Source organism: Loxodonta africana, chromosome 14 (assembly GCF_030014295.1).
Source record: "Loxodonta africana isolate mLoxAfr1 chromosome 14, mLoxAfr1.hap2, whole genome shotgun sequence".
NCBI classification, from domain to species: Eukaryota; Metazoa; Chordata; class Mammalia; order Proboscidea; family Elephantidae; genus Loxodonta; species Loxodonta africana.
In genome coordinates, this window is record NC_087355.1 from 74,191,130 (window position 1) to 74,211,695 (window position 20,566).

Genomic DNA, 20,566 nt, shown 5'->3' on the forward strand with positions numbered 1-20,566 from the left:
GGATTATTACAGTCGTATCTAGACAAAGGGTCAGTTTCATGACCCACATTTTCCACCAAAGGCCTCATGCTTAGAAACCACAACTGTCTCAGACTAACTCAAAGGAAACCCACAGCTGGGAATATACACGTAACCATCACACATGAAAACCATCCCGTAGCCAGCCATCAAGTCGATTCCGACTTGTAGCAACCCTATAGGACAGAGTAGAACTGCCCCATAGAGTTTCCAAGGAGTGCCCGCTGGATTTGAACTGCTGACCTTTTTGGTTAGCAGCTACAGCGCTTAACCACTATGCTGCCAGGGTTTCCACATGAAAACCGGACAGGCCAAATGGTCAGGTCATGGTATCCCAGCAAAGCCGCAGGTACAGGCACCCCAGGGATAATCACCCACCTGCCCCATCCATACTCCCATCAAGGTCAAGAGTAATTCTACCTTTCCTTTCTCCCCACGCTCCTCAATGGAGTGGATTCTTCCTTCCTCGGCTCCCCTGCACATATGACCCCTTGTTCATCTACATACAAAGGTCGTCCTCCCCTGGCTCCTTCTTAAACTAGTATGATTTGGCCATTCTCCATCCGTGTAAGAGCCCTCAGCCCTCATGGGTGGATTATCCAATAAACAAGGTAAGCGCGTGCTTATTTGTGCTTACTTACTAATCTATTGACAGCAGTGGGTTTTTTTTTTTTTTTACTAATCTTTTTTTTTTTTTTTTTTATAGTGAACAATTTCACATTTTCTCACCACATCAAAGATTCTGCTTCTAGGTATAGCTGGCATCTGTCTTTCTCCTAACCCCACAGCACCTTCCTACAGAATCATAGCCTCTTTTCAAATCCCCAGTGGCGCAGTGCTTAAGAGCTACAGCCGCTAACCAAAAGGTCAGCAGTTATCCACCAGCCATTCCTCGGAAACCCTATGGGGCAGTTCTACTCTGTCCTATACGGTCGCTATGAGTCAGAATTGACTTGATGGCAATGGGTTTACTTTTTGGTTTTTGGACACAGCAAGCAACTCAGTAAGGAGGTAAGCACAGGCTTTGATGTGGTGTGGTGAAATCCATCTGAAATTGCTCACTACAGATCAGTAAGTAAGGACAAGTAAGCCCGTGCTTACCTTGCTTATTGAGTAATCCATCCCTGCCCTCAGGGTATCATCTTTTGATATTTCACCCTTTCACCTACCCTTTCTGTAAATGGCCTACTATGTCCAAAGCACTGTAAATGCAAAGGTCAATGAATTGCAGCCCCAGTCCTCAAAGGAGGGCAAAAGCAGACACAAATAGAAAATAGCGATAGAAAATACAAAGGATTTTTATGCAGGATGTTATGAGTGAGGGTCTGCAATACTTTCTCCAGTGATGGTACCCAGCTTGAGTCTTAAAACCAAAGACAAGCAGGTGCTGGTCAAATGGTGGTTTGTCTGCAGACAACGGAGAAGCTTGAGCAATACCCCAAGGTACTCCCCTGCCCATGTTAGTGGGAAGAAGCTACCCACATTTCAGTGTAACCAGTAGGTAAAGTACAGGCAAGGAAGAGCAGGAGAGGTGGGCTGGTGAGGCGGACAAATCCTGCAAAGCCACCCCAATCAGTCCACAGGGGACCGCCCACGGTTCTGCCGGGCTTTGCCCAGGGGTGGTTTCATGGCTCAGAACCACAGGCCTAAATTCAACTCGTCATCATGGACCTACCAAGTCAATGGCCCTAATTAAAGTTGCCTGTGACACAGGCCTGGCCATCTCCTCCCAGCAGGGCCCTCTTTAGATTAAGGCTCCTCTCCGCAAGCACCAGCTTCTCACTGTCCTTTAATCTGGTAGCATCCAGGCATCCTAGACTGAACCAACCATTTAAGGTTACAAAACGTCTCTCTAATCTTAGGAGCATGCAGATCAGCATTTAGGGGCACACGAGATTAGAGGCCACGTTCTAGAACTGAGCCCTTTGTTTCCCCTCAGGTTCTGAGAAGGCTGATCCCGCTGGACTGTACGTTGCCTAAAAGCACGCACGCTCACAACCCGCGGTCAAATAGAATTACAGGCAACGAGGCTTCTCGCTTGTGAAAGAAAAGGGAATGAAAGGTCAGGAGTCCCATCTAGTCGGAAATCTGTAACTAGAAGACTTTACTGATAGCTTTTGCTTACATCAAGCCATTAGTCACTTTGGTCTCCAAGCCTGCTGCCTTCCTGTCTTTATATAACCACCACCAGTCCCACCCTCATCATCACCATTATCACCACCACCACAGCATCATCTTTTTCCATCATCCATCATTATCACGTATCATCATCATCATCTTCATCCATCATCATCATCATCATGTACAGAGTACTTAGTATGTGTCAGGTACTGTTCAAAGCACCAGAAACACATTATCTCATTTAATGCTCACATTAACCCCAAGGCTAAGACTACCATATTTCATAGATTGTAGGATCCATCCTTGAGTCAATTCCTGGGTCAAGCCTCTTTTCCTCACATTTGTCCTGATCCCTGGTGGTGTAGTAGTTAAGAGCTCAGCTGCTAACCAAGAGGTCAGCAGTTTGAATCCACCAGCCACTCCTTGGAAACTCTATGGGGCAGTTCTACTCTGTTCTATAAGGTTGCTATGAGTCAGAATCAATCCAAAAGCAATGGGTTTGGTTTTTCTTTTTTTTTGGTTTAATGCCAGTGTTTGATCCAGGTGACCTCCTGGGTTTTTTTCAGCACTTGAATCATTTGAACATGTATGTATTCCAGAGGCAGTGCTACCTTCCAATATTAAAAATAATAATAATTATAGCTCTGCAGTATTACTGGTCGCTATGAGTCTTTTTTTTATGAGTCAGAATCAACTCGATGGCACTGGGTTTGTTTGGTGTTCTGCAGTATCTAAGGCTTTTCTCTCTCTGGGATTCTTTAAATATTTCTTTGCTCTGTTTAGTGGCTAATTCTCATTTTCTCCTCAATCTGTTCAATAAAACATTGATTTCTTCTCTTTTCCTAGCCCTACAGACCTCAGTTCATAAAATTGCACTCGAAGTTCCTTCACTCACTCCATCTCACCTTTGGGCCTTTACTTACACTGTTGTAATGGCTATCTCCAGTCTCATTTGCCACCCTCCAGAGCCTTCACTGATTTCCTCCTGCCTACTCTGTCTCTTCTCTGCCTTCCCCCAGGCTCCTACAGGCTCCTGGCTCTGCCAGACTGATCTTAGAGAGCCCAGTAGTAAAAGCCTGGCTTCTGGAGACAGACTGCAAAGTTCAAGTCCCACTCTACCACTGATGAGCTTCATGACACCGGCAAGTTACTCAACCTCCCTGTGCCTCAGTTACTTCATCTGTCAAATGGGGAAAATGTTAGTACCTATCTCTCACAGCTGTTGTGAGAATTCTGAGAAAAGGCACATGTAAAGTGCTCATTAGCACCTGTTGCTGTTGTTAGGTGCCATCAAGTAAATTCCAACTCATAGCATGTGACAGAGCAGAACTGCCCTATAGGGTTTTCTATGCCATGATCTTTACAGGAGCAGATTGCCAGGCGTCTTAGTTATCAAATGCTGCTATAACAGAAATACCACAAGTGGATGGCTTTAACAAAGTGAAATTTATTTTCTCACAGTCTAGTAGGTTACAAGCCCAATTTCAGGGCATCGGCTCCAGGGGAAGGCCTTCTCTCTCTGTTGGCTCTCGAGGAAGGTCCTTGTCCTCAATCTTCCCCTGGTCGAGGAGGTTCTCAGGCGCAAGGACCCCATGTCCAAAGGATGTGTGCTGCTCCTGGTGCTGCTTCCTTGGCAGTATGAGATCCCCAACTCTGTTTGCTTCCTTTTCCTTCTCTTGAGAGATAAAAGGTGGTGCAGGCCACATCCCAGGGAAACTCCCTTTACCTTGGATCAGGGAGGTGATCTGAGTAAGGGAGGTGTTATAATCCCACCTTAATCCTCTCAACATAAAATTACAACCACAAAATGGAGGACAACCACACAATACTGGCAATCATGGCCTAACCAAGTTGACATGCATTTTGGGGGGGACACAATTCCATCCATGACACCAGGTCTTTCTCCCACGGAGCCACTGGGTAGGTTTGAACCACCAACCTTTTGCTTAGCAGCTGAGCACTTAACCATTGTGCCACCAAGGCTCCTTTGTTAGCACCCACCGCATAGTAAATGCTCAATAAACATTAGCTGGGTCACTATGAGTTGGAATCAACTCGACAGCAATGGATTTTTATAATCCACTGCATGATAACAACCTGTTTATCTGTAGACATTCTCCACTAAACTAGTCTCAATGGGGCAGGCTCACAGTCCGCAGCATATCCCCAGAGCCTAGCACTGTGGCTAGCTCAGGAGAGCTCAAAGACTATCTGTTGAACGAATGAACAAATGAACACAAGCCTGTGTGTATAACACCTGCAAAACATCATGGTCTGGAATACCAGGGCAAGGCAGCCATGCAAACGAGTGACTCTAATCTAAATGCTAAGTAGATGTTCTAGCAATGAGCTGTGTAAACATGACAGAAGGAAAATTAATTCTGGCAGGAAGGTGCTTTGATGAAAAATATCAACGGGAGCGGAAGGAACAAAGACATGTGAATTTAAGGAAATGGCCACAAGCAAAGGCAAAGAGGCTTGAAGTGTATGGTCGTCCAGAGAACGGTCTGCCACGGGCTTAAGCAGGGTTCATAACCAGATCCACAGACCCCCTGAAACTGAATGGAAAGTTGGGTGAGCACACGACTTCTCACGGAGGAGGTCCACAGCTTCCGTAATTTCCTCGCTGGGGCCGAGAAGGGGCCCTGTCACAGCGTATCTGGTCAGGGGACAGGAAGAGCAGAGGGAGAAGGAAGAGAAGGAATGAGCCCAGCTAGCAGTGGGTTAGAACGCTGGTCAGCAGAGCTTAGGCTTTATGATGTGGCCGTGGAAGTCACTGAAGGTTTTCAAACGGGAAGTGGGGTGATCAGATTTGAAATGCAGGAGAGAAAAGCCACCCACAACATGGAGTCAGCCAGGAGAGCAGAGCAGGAGGAAGGAAGCCAGTTAGGAGGCCGCCACCGGAATACGAGAGGGTGAGACGAAGACGACAGTGGGGGTAAGAACAAGAATCGAGATTCATATTTATTATGGATTGAACTGTGTCCCCAAAAAAGATAGGTTGAAGTCCTAACCCCTGTACCAGTCAATACGTCCTTGTTTGGGGAAATGGGGTCTTTCTTTGAAGATATTATAAGTCATGCTGGCGTAGGTGGACCCTAGTCTTAACCCCTTCTTAGTACCAAAAAGCAAACCAAACCTGTTGCTGTTGAGTCAATTTCGACTCATAGTGACACCAAGGAACAGAGCAGAACTATCCCGTAAGGTTTCCAAGGCTGTGATCTTTATGGAAGCAGACTGCCACATCTTTCTCCCACGGAGTGGCTGGTGGGTTCAAACTGCTGACCTTTCTGTTACCAGACAAGCACTTAACCAGCGCACCACCTTCCCTTCTGAGTAGTGTCTTACAAGAATGTCTCCAGAACCATGAGAAAATAAATTTTTGCTCTTTAAAGGCACACACTGTGGTATTTTGATACGGCAGCCCTAGGAAATTATGAGACCATTTCATAAGCAAGGAAGGTTCACATGAACCCAAGACAGAAGTCTAGCCTGCCAGCTCAGTAAAAAGCACAATTTAAGGAGCAGGCTGGGATCCACGCAGAGGGGAGGGAAGGGAGGTAAAAACGCTGTTTCCCCCTCTCTTTCAGATTATGAGTTTAAGGTGTGAGCGTGGCATCCATGGGGAGCTCGTGGGGGGCCTGGGGTTCAGAGAGGAATGAGGCATGGATTCTGGGGTTCTCTTAAGATAACTGTTGCAGTGTTATGTGTACCTGAAAGAACCCAAAATCAGAACGTCCAAGAACGCAATAATGGGGATCGAATCAAAAATACAGTAAAGCTATGGACCCTGGACACTCTGCTAACTCAGAATTGAAAGCGCTCCTAAAGCCCACTTTCCAGACAAAGATTAGACAGGACTGTAAAACAAAAACAACACACGTGAGGAACAGACTTCTTAGCTCCATCAAATATACGAGGCCAAATGGTCAACTCCTATCCAAAAGCAAAATGGCAGGGCAGGAAGGGACAGGAATTGGACGAATGGACACAGGGAACCCAGGGTGGAAAGTGGGAGCGTGTTGTCACATTGTGGGGATTGCAACCAATATCACAAAACAATACGTGTATACATTTTTGAATGAGAAATTAACTTGAGCTGTAAACTTTCACCTAAAACACAGTAAAATTTAAAAAACAAAAAACAGCAAAGGAGACCAAGAAGGAACAGTTAGAATGATAGGGGCAAACCAGGAGCAGGTGGTTCCCTTGAAGCCAGAGGAGGAGAAAACCCTCAAGAAGGAGGAGTGGTCGACAACCTCAACTACTGAGACACAGTACAAGCAGGATGAGGACCAACAAGAGGTGGCCGATGCAACGTCATTGGTGAGAACTTCTGTAGAATGAAACCACAAACCTCATCAGTTCAGACTCTTAATTCAATCTTAGTGATAGACTGGGGATAGGGTCTGAATTAATTTAGAAAATTCATCTTTGTAGACAGTACCAATTAACACAACAGGTTCTTAAAAGATGTCTTAAACATTTAAGACAACAAACTCTCCTGAGTTGTGATATGATAGAAAGAACACCGGGTACATGGAGCCAAAAAACATGCATTTAAATGTCAGCTCTACCACTTATTTGGCGTGTGATCCCTACGAAAGTTATTTAACGTCTCTAAATAGCATGGGGGTAAAAGACATGCTCACAGGGTTAGGGGACTTAAATCAAATGGCATACCTGCAAGTCCTTGGCTCTGTGCTTGGCATATGAGCAGGCCCTAAACGAAGGCCACGCTTTATTTAAATACCACTGAAATATCCTAGAACCTGGAGAAGGATATCATGCTTGGTAAAGTACAGTGAAAAAGAGGAAGACCGTCAACGAGATGGACTGACACAGTGGCTGCAACTATGGGCTCAAGCGTAACAGCAACTATAAGGATGGCACAGGACCAAGCAGTGTTTCATTCTGTTGTACACAGGGTCGCTGTGAGTCGGAATCGATTCAAAGGCATCTAACGACAACAAAACCAACCCAAAAAACCAAACCCACAACATCCATTAATATAAAAGCAATTGGTATGCTAACTATAAATATTCCTTATCTACTCATCAAAGCAAATTCCTTAAGTGCTTTAATTAGGCAACACTTAACCCAGTTACAAGTTATTTTTGTTTTTAAAAGAAACGAAATGCTATATAATTGAATATCCCATAATTCAGAAAGTCACTGACTGAAAGACCTTCCCATAATGTAATATAAATTCCCATAGTCTTTTGGTACCAGTAAGACAAGTGTACACACGCTAAGTCAACATTTAAATCGCCTATGAGGAAACTAAAATTTTATTTTGACAATTCGTACTCACATGCTTAAGATTCCCAGGATTTGGTCATAATTTGAAGATGTTTTCATCACTACCAAAAATATAGGAAAAGTAAAACCTTCATTACCCAGAATGCTTTCGGGACTAGAAGTTGTGGCTAACTGAATTCTTCAACCCATATGAAAGGTTGTTACTGTTTTGCTCAACCTTTGCCGCCAAAAATCTAAAGCAAGAAAACAGAACCCCATGGTAAAGCGAATACAATCTTTCTTTGGTAGTTAAAGATTTTAAAGAATGTTAGCGACATATTCCATCTGAGTGTCTGTTCTCCTTATGCGTGAAACGCCAACCAGGGGTAAGCTGAGGAGGAGGGAGGATAAGAACAAACTTGTTTTCTCAATAAATTCCCTTAGTTTGCTTATTTGGAAAGACCTGCCTCATTCCTATTCAAAACAAAAAGTTACCAAGATTTATAACCAATTAAAGGGCCAGTTGACAGATGCTTTGTTCCTCTTTGGTTATCAGGTAATACCCTACATTATCTTAAATAAAATATAAACTAGTTGAGCTACCTGTGTGAAGAGTTCTGACCACACATCACCTGACAAACTGAGAGGCCTTGAAGGAGAACACAAGACATTCTGCATCCTTTCTTCTTCTTTGGAATGAGAGATCCTATGTACCAGAGACTTTTCATTACATTCTCACCCATCTTCAAAACAACCCTCCAAGATAAGTATTATTATCATTTCAAACAAGTGAGGAAACTGAGGCGTAAAAAGGTTCCATAATTTGTACAAACTATCTCAGAGCCAAGACTCAAAGCATCCAAAGCTTTCACCTTCACTAAAAAAAAAAACTAGCTGCCTCTAAAAAAAAAAAAGATGGCTGCCGGAAGGGACAGCCTCTGAGGCAGCCACAGGGCAATCTTACATGCTTGTTCCCACCAAGCGCCTGAGTGGGTGGTTGTTTCTACTCTTTCCTTTTGTTTTCTTAAAGGCACAAACAGTTCCACATGCAGCATCTTGTCAGGCATGTTTTATTCTAGCCCTAAATCTACAAATGTCTTCAAAGGTAATAACACTATAGACAGGAGGTATCACCAGATTTGCTCGATCCAAAAGACACAAAGCTGGATTTCTACACCTCAGATGACAACAACAAACCTTACCCAGTCTCTTCTCCATTTTTAACCCCCCTTTTCTCTTTCACCCGCCTAGTGCGTCTACAAAGCGATTCCTCACTCCACGTGATCATGGCCAGCTAACAATTTCCCAGCAGCCATTTTGTTTCAGGATGGCAAACAGGCCTACGAGGTCAACATAATAGATAATCCCGACGTTCTTCAACAGCACGGCAGATTCGGCTGTAAGAAAAAAAAATCAATACACCTCTGAATGTGACCAGAAAACAAACACGCAAAGGTGTAAGGATGCCTAAAGCAGTTGAAATCAAGATCTCAGTTTGTTTGGCCAATCAGACAAAGCTGACGGCCATTTTGAAAACACCACATCCACACGGAACCGGAACTCCATTCTCAGCTGTATCTACAGAATCTCACCTGACACAAACTTTTACACTGAAAATGCCACAAGGCTTATCAAGGTTTGACACACTTTGTTCCTGTGAAGTGAAAGAGACGCCTTTTGGTGCACATGGGGCCCAATCCCATAAAACTGCGTACCTTCAGTGGTATCTTACACATAGCAGGTTCCAAGTCAAAGCTGTTAAACTGAACACAAAACCTCATTGTTTAGACAGACGTTTTGATTGTATCAGGCTTTTTAAACCCTTGTTTCAGAGTGGGTTTCCTGCTACCAGATTTCATTTTGCTTCACTTGAAATACTGAGCAAAAATGAATCCCTCAGTAACAACAGCAGCCAAATCAGACCCCACCACCACCTACACACCAAAAGTGCAATAGTTAGGCAATCATGATAACATGGTGCAATTAGAGAAGGTCTCAACCCAACAGTTTTGGATTCTATTTTCTCTATAAATACTTACTCATTTTCTAATTAAACAAACAATTAGTAGACAGCACAGCATGAGCAACTGCGTAGGCAGTACCATTTCACCATACTGAGATATTGTGACAAATGATGCTAACTAAGGGATGAATAAAACATGTTTTGGTCCTCATGTTTCCACAATCTGAGATGACCACACAGCCCAGCTGTTACAGGATAGCTAGTCCCGAAAATTTAACATGCGTGCTTTCAATGACAGACATCTTAAAGGAGAAATGTCCCTTTAGATGAACGCCAGATTGCTTGGATTGGGGAAAAAGGGCTGGCTATGCGAACACATTCAGGGTAATTTTGCTTATTTTTTGTTTGTTGGTATAGTATTGCAAATGGTCCCAGTCAGAAAGGAATCAATGACAATGAGCTACGTATTTTCTGATGCTTTTTACTTATTGTCAAGGATTGAATTGTGTCCCCCCAAAATACGTGTCAACTTGGGTAGGCCATGATTTCTGGTACTGTGTGGTTGTCCTCCATTTTGTGATTGTAATTTTATGTTAAAGAGGATGAGGGTGGCATTGTAACACCCTTACTAAGGTCACATCCCTGATCGAACGTAAAGGGAGTTTACCTGGAGTATGGTCTGCACCACCTCTTATCTTACAAGAGATAAAAGGAAATGGAAGCAAGCAGAGAGTAGGGGACCTCATAACACCAAGAAAGCAGTGCCAGGAGCAGAGCGTGTCCTTTGGACCCAAGGTTCCTTTGCAGAGAAGCTCCTAGTCCTGGGGAGGCATTCTCCTGGAGCTGACGCCCTGAATTTGGACTTCTAGCCTAGTAGACTATGAGAAAATAAACTTCTCTTTGTTAAAGCCATCCACTTGTGGTATTCCTGTTATAGCAGCACTAGATGACTAAAACACTTATGTTCAGTGTCTCAGTCTGTACATACTTCAGAGATACAAGACAAAGCGATGACCTTTATATAGCTCATGTGCTAAAATCTGCTAGTTCCATTTGACTAAGCAAAGCTAGTTTTTTACTCTTTTTGTTTAGTACTATAAAAGAGCATAGATGGCTATAACACTAGAGTAATACTACACTACACAAAGGCAGATGGTGTGAGCATCTTGCTCTAATAGTATTCAGTTATCAGCTCTGCAGAAGGATGTGTCTGTAAGCACTGGCTATTTTTAAATCTTATTCATTCATTCATTCATTCAATAACTATTTACTGAGCACCGCACACTGTCGATACCAAAACCAGTTGCCTTGGAGTCAATTCCAACTCATGGCGACCCCATGTGTGTCAGAGTAGAACTGTGCTCGATAGGGTTTTCAATGGCTGATTTTTCAGAAGGCCATCACCAGGCCTTTCTTCTGAGGTGCCTCTGAGTGGACACCAGCCTCCAACCTTTAGCAGCCCAGCCCAAGCATGCACACCACCCAGGGATTGCCACTGTGGATGCAGACATACGTAAAACAAAGGTTTGCCCTCATGAAGCTTACATTCTAGTGGGAAGGAAAGAACTAAAAGAAGTCATGGAAACAAATAAAAATTTCAGATGATCCTAAGCGTGGAAGAGAGGGTGAATGGAGATGCATGTGGAGGGAGGAGGGGGGTGGTATTTAGCTGGTATGGTCGGTCAGAGGAGGGCCTGATGAGCTTACATTTGAGCTGAAGCCCTACAAAGGTCTGGAGAAAAGTATTCCAGGCAGAGGAAACGGCAAGTTCAGTGATTCTGGGATGGAATAGGAGCAGCCAATACGGCTGAACACAGCAAACAAGGGACATAAGTGTTGGCAAAGGAGGCGAGGGAGTCAGGCTGGGGCACCAGCAGCCCTGTAGTCCCTGATAATGAACTGCTGATTTTACTCTACCTGCAAAGGAATCTCAGAAACCAACAAGAAGCTAATAATTTAAATATAAATATATGTATGAGCTCAGCAAACATAATACACTTAGCATTGATCATCTGAGAGAATATAAGCTAGGAAGCTGGCTTATCATAAACACTATCTGTATAGGACTCTGGGGCTTACAGAGAGCTTCCGTATTGTCGCCATCTCATTTGGACGTCTATATTGGGGGCAGTGAACATCAGGCTAAGGACACGCAATAAAAAGAGCTCCTAGCTCTTAATAACTAAGAAACCAATTCCTTCTGTCTCTAAAGTGGTTAAAGAAGAACACTCCAGAGACAGTACATGAAAGGAGGTGGCTTTAGGATCCTCCCTCTGAAGGCTGCAAGTCATCTCACTTCAAATGGCTTGGGAACTCACTGCAGCACTATCCACAACAGCCAAAACGCGGAAACAACCCAAGAGTCCATCAACGGATGAAGAGATAAACAAAATGGGGTCTATACGAACAACAGTGACATTATTCCACCATTAAAAGAAATGAAGTTTTAATGCAAGCTATGACAAGGGTGAACCTTGAAAAGATTATGCTGAGTGAAATAAGCCAGGCATAAAAAGACAAATATTGTACAATCCCACACAGATGAAATATCTAGAATAGACAAATGCACAGAGACAAAAGGTTATTAGTGGTTCCCAGGGGCTAGCCCTGGTGGTGCAACGGTTGGTGCCAAGAGCTTGGTGGTTCGGACTTATCCGCAGCTCCTTGGGAGAAGAGACCTGGCAAGCTGCTTGCATAAAGATTACAACTAGGAAATCCTATGGGGCAGTTCTACCCTGTCATATAGGACTGCTATGAGCTGCAATCAACTCAAACGTACACTACAACAATAGGAGCTAGGAAAAGGAGGGCATGGGGAGTTATCGTTCATGGGTATGAGGTCTTTTTAGGGGGTGATAAAAAGAAGTTTGGGAACAAATAGTGGTGATGGTTGCACAACACTGTGAGCGTGATTAATGCCACTGAATTGTACACTTTAGGGGAAAACGGTTAAAATGGCAAATTTCATGTTACATATATTTTACCAAAATTAAATAAAAAAAGGTATAACCTGCAAGAATGCCATCATGTGTGGTGTACTGGCCACACTGTCAAGGGTTGTCAATCCTTGATATACTTGACCTTCACCCCTCACAGCAACCCTGCAACTAGCACATTTTATACTTGGGGAACCCGAGGCTCGAGGGTGATGAAACTTGCTCAAGGTCAAGGAATTAAAGCGTGGCTATGTAGGTTGGCTGCTGGTTTTCCATACATCTTTAGTCATTACTTCCAGATGATGCTTGCTGGCAGGGTGACAAGGGAAACTAAAAAACTGGTTAGACTACTCTGTCCTATAGGGCCTCTATGAGTCAGAATTGACTCAATAGCAACTTTTTTTTTTTTTTTTAATTGAAGGCTCAGTATTCCTTATGAAGCTTCAGGTCTGCCTCTCTAAGAACGAAGTTTCATCATAGTACCCACCACCAAGCAAAAGGGTTAGTCCCTGCTCCGATTCTAACTGCTATTGTTATGTGCCGTCGAGCTGATTTCAACTTACAGCAACCCCATGTGACAGAACAGAGCTGCCTCATAGGATTTCCTAGGCTGTAATCTTTGCAGGACCAGGTCTTTTCTCCCACAGAGTCGCTGGGTGGGTTCGAACCACTAACCTTTCAGTTAGCAGCTGTGCACTTAACCACTAGGCAACCAAGGCTCCGATTCTAACCAGCTGTGTAATTTTGACCTCGTTATTTCTCCACCTCTCTGAGCTGGTTCTCTCTCTCTTAAAACAGAAATAATAAAAACTGTAAGAGTACTTAGTACCTCAAAGGACTGTTAGGCATTTTTAATAAGGTTGTGCAGCATGTAGGAGAGGTTTAATAAATGTCGTTCATTATATGCCTGCCCATTATGCAATCTGGTTCATTAAGTTTCTTGGAACTATTCAAGGAAAAGCATTCTGCCCCCAGAGGCACGCCTGCCTAATGAGAAGTTGTGTGGGGTCCCCAGGCTACCTTCGAGCCCTTTCCTGCTTGGCATTTTCTCCTCTTCGGCTCCCTGTCAGGGATGAACCTCCTTGTCCAGAAGTAACCAGAACTGTTTTCACAGTCGGGTTGCCCTGACAAAACCAAAAAGGCTTAACTGCTTTACCAGACACCCATCTTGTCATTTTTCAGGTGAATCTAGTGCATGGTTCCATGAAACGTGACAATGTTTGTGAAATACTCTTCAGCTTCAAAAAAAAAGAGAGAAACAGTGCTTTCAACTGGTAAACAAGCCACAGTTCCAGATTCACGATGCCCTAACCCAAGGCGTGTGCTGCTTCGAATCTGGGTCTCCTTATCTGCCTGTAGTAACATAAATTGATGCGGCCCATCTGTGCTGTTTCAGGACAAACAAGAATGAAGTCATTGCGCTTAAAATAGCACAGTGTGGAAGAGCTGAGAGCAGCCCGCTCTCTTTAATCTCCCTTGGGGACTTTCACACAGGATTTCGGAATCACGGCCTTGTGCTCAGTTCACTTGACGTGCCCACATCTGGGTCACGCACACGTGCGTGACCAGCTTTACTTTGTATGCTGCTCTCTGAAGAGCGATTTTCTTCAAGATGACTGTATACCGTGAAAATGTGTGTGGTCTTCTCTTTGGCCCATTCTTTAATTTTATGTGGCTTTTCCTCCTTCATCTCTACTATTTCAGGACCACTGTAAAACACACCACCCACCTGACTCTCAGTTTGTGGTACTGTGTTGGCTTCCGTGTTGCTATGATGTTGGAAGCTGTGTGTCTTAGTCATCTAGTGCTGCCATAACAGAAATACCACAAGTGGATGGCTTTAACAGAGAGAAATTTATCTTCTCACAGTCTAGTAGGCTGGAAGTCCAAATTCAGGGCATCAGCTCCAGGAGGAGGTTTTCTCTCTCTGTCGGCTCTAGAAGAAGGTCCTTCTCGTCTATTTTCCCCTGGACTAGAAGCTTCTCTGTGCAGGAGCCTGGGATCCAAAGGACGCACTCTGCTCCCAGTGCTTCTTTATTGGTGGTATGAGGTCCCCACTCTCTGCTTGCTTCCCTTTCCTTTTACCTCTTGTAAAATAAAAGGTGGTGCAGGTCACACCCCAGGGAAAACTCCCTTTACATTGGAACAGGGATGTGACCTGAGCAAGGGTGTTACATCCCACCCTAATCCTCTTCAACGACAGGCAGAGATTATGATTTATAATACACAGAAAAAACACAAAATGGAGGACAACCACACAATACTGGGAATCATGGCCTAACCAAGCTGACACATATTTTTGGGGGATACAATTCAATCCATAACACTATGTCACTGGTGTTTCAAATACCAGCAAGGTCGCCCATGGTGGACACCAGGTTTCAATGGAGCGCCCAGACTAAGACAGACTAAGAAGAAAGGCCTGGAGATCTACTTCTAAATATTCATCAGCAAAAGGCTAATATTACCATATAAACGATCACTGTGTGCCTTCTAAGACCATTCCTCAGCAAAATAGAGGCCCAGGAGTCCCTGGATGGCACAGTTAAGTGCTACCTAACAGCTACTAACCGAAAGGTTGGTGGTTAGAATCCACCCATAGACGCCTCGTTAGAAAGGTCTGGCAATCTGAATCTAAAGATCACAACCATTCAAAACCCACTAGAGTGCAGTTCAATTTGGGAACACATGGAGCTGCCAAGAGGTGGAATCAATTCAAAATAGAGACCTCACTCCCTTAGGTATTCAGTGTTGAGTTATCCCAAAAAAAGAAGAAAAAAAAAGGCTCTAGTTCCCTTGAATTATTTTTTAATTGAAGGTTTTGGGCTTCAGATTCAGCATAAAGAGAACTCAAACACAACAGGCTTATGGAAAGGGCAAAACTCAGTCTCACCTTAGGAAACAGCCCTGCCCAACACAATCCTGTGAACGGCCTGGCCAAACACCACACACACAGAAAATACACACTGAGTAAAAGAACTTGGCAACTAGTCATTGTGTCACATCAAGTACTCTTCATGGCATCTACAATAAAGTCAGTTAGATGAACATTCTCATCCTGTGCTCCCCAAGTGATGCCAAGAAAAAAACACTGACTATTCAAAATTTTCAAAGCCCTGGTGGCGCAGTGGTTAAGAAGAGCTTGGCAGTTTGAATCCACCAGCCACTCCTTGGAAACCATACGGGGCAGTTCTTTTCTGTCCTACGGGGTCACTATGAGTCGGAATCCACTCGATGGCAATGGCTTTTGTTTTGGTATTCAAAATTTTAAAGGTATTCGGGGTAGAACACTTCTAGAAAGGAAGGGAGTGAGAAGCCTAAGAATTCTCTTGCTGAACAATGAGAAAGACCTTCTTCCTTACTGTTATCACTGATGGTTAATTTTTTTCTTTTTTCTTCCCCAACCAAAACTTTCAAATCAGGGATACACAAATCAAAAAAGAAAAAACAAAAAAATTCATTTTGAACATTTAGATTTTACCAAACACAGGGAAAAGGTAAACTCTGTGGGGCAATTCTACTCTGTCCTATAGGGTCGCTATGAGTCGGAATCGACTCGACGGCAACGGATAAAGGAGAAACACATTTCTCACCTCCACCTCCATCTCTGCCCCCTCCTCCAAGGTACTCTGCTTGAAGTCAAGGATTGGCAACCTTCTTCTGTAAAGGGCCAGTTAGCAAATATTTTTGGCTCTGGGAGTCGTTTGGTTTCAACTCTGCTGCTGTAGGGCAGAAGTAGACATAGACAGAACCTAAGCTAACGGGCTGGCTATATTCCAATGGAACGTTCTGTGTGGACACCTACATTTTAATTTCACATCATTCTTGCATGTCATAAAATATTACTCTTCTTTTGATTTTTTCCCCCATTTATTTAAAAATATAAAAACCATTCTTAGCTTTTGGGAATTGCTGGATTTGGCACACAGGCTGTAGTCTGCCGACCCCTGCTTTAAATTATTGTGGCTAACTTTCTGAGGTGCAGTGCCCACGTTCTTTTCCTGCTTTGGGGGTGGTGATAGTTTAAGAAGTTTACATGAACCAAGCTAGAACCAGGCAAAGGCAACAGTACAACAGTGTATTTCAGAAAGTGGGTACCTCTGTTAAGAGAATCCCAAGCGAGTCTGAAGACCCCTTTAACCACCTCTTGGCAGAGCACCAGAAATTTTAACATGTGCCTGCTTACTTCTAAAATTTAAATGTCTCACTCCCTTCTCTTCGAAAGAGAAACAGAATAGAATAGAATATTTCTACTTTCTGGATCAGATGGGTCTATACTCACCAGATGTGTCCTGTGTGTTTGGCACCGTTCAGGCTGCCAAACACAGGGGACATCGCGACAGATCTTTGCCCCTAAAGGTTTTAGACCCTCAAGAGCTGGAGCCCCAAGCCATGGCGTTTTCAATCGCCTCATATGCATGTGAAAACTGGACATTGGATAAGGAAGACAGGTCTGGCAATCATGGTGCCTTTGAATCATGGTGTTGGTGAAGAATATTGAATATACTTACCATGGACTGCCAGAAGAACAAACAAATCTATCTTGGAAGAAATACAGGCAGAATGCCCCTTAGAAACAAGGATGGTGAGATTTCATCTTGCCTACTTTGGACATATTATTAGGAGGGATCAATCCCTGGAGAAGGACATCATGCTTGGTAAAGTGGAGGGTTAGCAAAAAAGAGGAAGACCCCCAATGAGATGGACTGAAAACAGGGGCTGGAACAATGGGCTCACACGTAGCAATGATTGTGAGGATGGCGCAGGACAGGGTAATGTTTCATTCTGTTATTATACACAGGGTAGCTATGAGTCAGAACTGATTCGAGGGCAACTAACAACAGCATGTAGGTGATAGATTTGGGGCTAAGCCTTCCCAAAATGTGTTTCATTGACTCTCCCCCTTTGATTTACAGCATGCACTTTAGAGATAGTTTTAGCTAGGGTTTAATATACATATTTATGGCAATGAAGTTAGCATGGTCTCATAGAAACAATTCTAGACTTTAAAATCCTGGTGCTGCCACTTAGCTCTGTGATCCTGGGAAAACTAGTTAACCTCCCCAAATCCTCTATTATTGCATAAGAACTAACATAAAAACATCTTTTTCAAATAACCCTAACACTTTAATGCTGGGCCTTGGAGACACTAATTCATCTTCTCATTCAACATGTTTAATGAGCCCCACTACCTATCAGGCACCAGGAACACAATGATGACAGCTACTCATTGGATTTTTTCATTAAAAACACACATGTGCCTAAAACATTGCTTAAAATTGTGCAATGCCTATCCTCTGCCTTTTCTAATTCCACTTCAACTTGTACATCTCAGGGGAGCGCTAGCTTTCAAATGGTACAGACCCAGCTCGACGTGCAAAGTCGGCCATGTATTTGTCAATTCTGCTCTACAGTATGGCTTCAGGATATCTGTGGCACTCAAAGAGTTAAACACTCCTAACTGGGACTCTTCCTAAGAAATTCTACAGTCCGTGGCATGTGTTGGCTTACGGTTCTGCCAAGGCCAGGTTTGAACCCCACATGGGGCAAGGTTTGTTTGTGAGGGCAAGTCATTTAGCTGGTGAGTAAGCCCAGCCCAGTGCCTGCATCTCAATGCAGGTTTGTTCTTCTCAGTTAGCAAAAGGTTTTATTTAATCCCTGCAACGACTCTCAGAGTTGGGTATAACCATCTTCATTTAATACACGTAGGACTCACATACGTTGGACATAGTATCAGGAGGGATCAGTCCCCGGAGAAAGTCATCATGCTTGGTAGAGGGTCAGCAAAAAAGAGGAAGGCCCTCAACAAGATGGACAGACGCAGTGGCTACGACAATTGGCTCAAGCAGAGCAATGATTGTGAGGGTGCTGCAGGATCGGGCGGTGTTTGTTCTGTTGGACACAGGGTCACTATGATTTGGAACTGACTCGACACCACCTAACAACAGCAACAGGATCTGAAAGCAACTGCACTCTGTAGTGGCTTCATAAGAGTTCCTGAGTGGTGCAAATGGTTAACGCATTCGGCTGCTAACCCAAAGGCTGGAGGTTCAAATCTACCCAGAGGCACCTCAGAGAAAAGGCCTGGCAATCTACTTCCAAAAAATCAGGCACTAAAACCCCTGTAGAGCACACAGGGTCACCATGAGTTGGAGTCGACTCTACAGCAGCTGGAACGCGGCTTCTCAGCATTTGGAAATTCCTAAGGATTGTGTCTCGTAACCCTGTGACACTGAGCCTCTGCCGGGGCTTGCGACCCCGGCTGCGCTTAGAAACAAGCTTTAAAAACTACTGGTGACCAAGCCCCATTCCAGGCTAATTAAATCAGACTGTCTGGGAGTGAGGCCCAGATACTAGTATTTTTTAAAGGCTCTTTAGAATTTTTGCCCAGATAAAGGTTACAGAATGACAATCCATGAGCCAAATTCAGCCTGCAAACCCTTAAAAATCAGATTTCCCAGCATACCCTGATTTCTAGCTTCTTCTCAGACTATGCTCCCCAACAGAGTAGCCATTGGACACAGGTGGCTATTTAAATTAAAATTAATTAAATTGAAATAAAATTGGAAATTCAGTTCCAGTCATACCAGCCTCATTTCAAGTACTCGATGGTTGCCTGTGGCTACCTCACTATACAACGCAGACACAAAGCGTTTCCAACATCACAGAGAGTTCTAGAGGACGCTGGTCCAGTTCTGCATCCCCACCACAAGGCAAACCGGCCAGGGTGCCGCCTGCCTGCTTTAGACAGGGGTTGTGCTGATTTTCGGCAGTAGGCTCCCTGGTGGCAGCCTGGCTAAATTCATGCATTTACACGACCTGCCCAGCCCTGGGATGCCATACCCAAACTCTGCCTAGCCATTACATGTGGCACCTAAGACTTGCAGAATGTTGTTGTTGTTGATAGGTAATGTCAAATAGTTTGCGACACATGGTGACTCCATGTGACAGAGCAGAACTGCCCCATAGGGTTTTCTTGGCTTTAATCTTTAGGAGAGTAGATCTCCAGGTCCTTCTCCCGCAGAGCTGCTGGGTGAGTTGGAACCACCAACCTTTCAGCTGGAAGCCAGGCACTTATCCATTTGTGTCTCCAGGGTGCCTATGAGACCTGATTAGAGGTGGGTTAAAATTCCTCGCCTAATTGCATGGGCTGTGTGTTTTCTCCCCTCCTTGCCTTTCTACTCTTTCTCCCTCCCTCGTTTTTGCTACAGTGACCGAGAGAGTGGGCAGGACTGACAATTCCACCTGGCAAACGGGCAGGGAGGAGGGTGAGCAAGTAGAAATGGCCTCATTCCCTCCAGACGTCAAACCTCCAGGGGCCACTGGCAGCCAGCTGCTACCTCTGCTTTCACCTGAAAGTGGCAGAGAAGGAAGCCCTGGGAAGTTGAGCCACAGGGGAGAGCATGCCAGGAGGTGGTGGCCTTCCAAGCTAAAGGTAGGGAAGGGTTAGACTACAGGAAAAAACAAAGGTCAGTTATACAGCACAACTAGGACGCACAGCTTCCAGAACGCAATACAGCACTTCTACTGTATTAATGGAAACCCTGGTGGCGTAGTGGTTAAGAGCTACGGTTGCTAACCAAAAGGTCGGCAGTTTGAATCCACCAGGTGCTCCTTGGAAACTCTATGGGGCAGTTCTACTCTGTCCTATAGGGTCGCTATAAGTCGGTAATCGACTCCAAGGCAGTGAGTTCGGTTCACTGAGATTGTATTAATACCTGTTGCCATCGAGTCAATTCTGACCCAGCAACCCTATAGGGCAGGGTAGAACCACCCCATTGGGTTTACAAGGCTGTAATCTTTATGAAAGCAGACTGCCACATCTTTCTCCCTCGGAGTGCCTTGTGAGTTTGAACCACCCACATTTCAGTTAGGAACAGAGAGCTTAACCACTGCACTACCAGGGCTCCTTGTTATATTAATAAAAACCAAAACCTGTTGACATTGAGTTGATTCTGACTCGTAGCATCCCTACAGGACAGAGCAGAACTTCCCCAGAGCGTTTCCAAGGAGCGGCTGCTGGATTCCAACTGCTGATCTTTCAGTTTACAGCTAACCCTTAACCACTGTGCCACCAGGGCTCCACTGTATTAGTAGAACACGTCCATTATGCTCATGTTGTTGACAGTGGTGCTGCTGAATTGATTCTGACTCCTAGCGACCCCACGTGACAGAGCAGAACTGCCCCATGGCATTTCCTAGGCTCAGTCCTTACAGAAGCTGATCGCCAGGCCTTTTTCCCACAGAGCTGCTAGACAGGTTTACACCACCAACTTTTACAGTAGCA

The 20,566-nt window shown here is 44.3% G+C and overlaps 1 protein-coding gene across 15 annotated transcripts in view; it reads right to left on the bottom strand.

The window, feature by feature from the left end:
* MTSS1 (MTSS I-BAR domain containing 1) overlaps nt 1-20,566 on the bottom strand; it is a 202,483-nt gene that overhangs the window by 110,576 nt on the left and 71,341 nt on the right. The window lies entirely within an intron of this gene.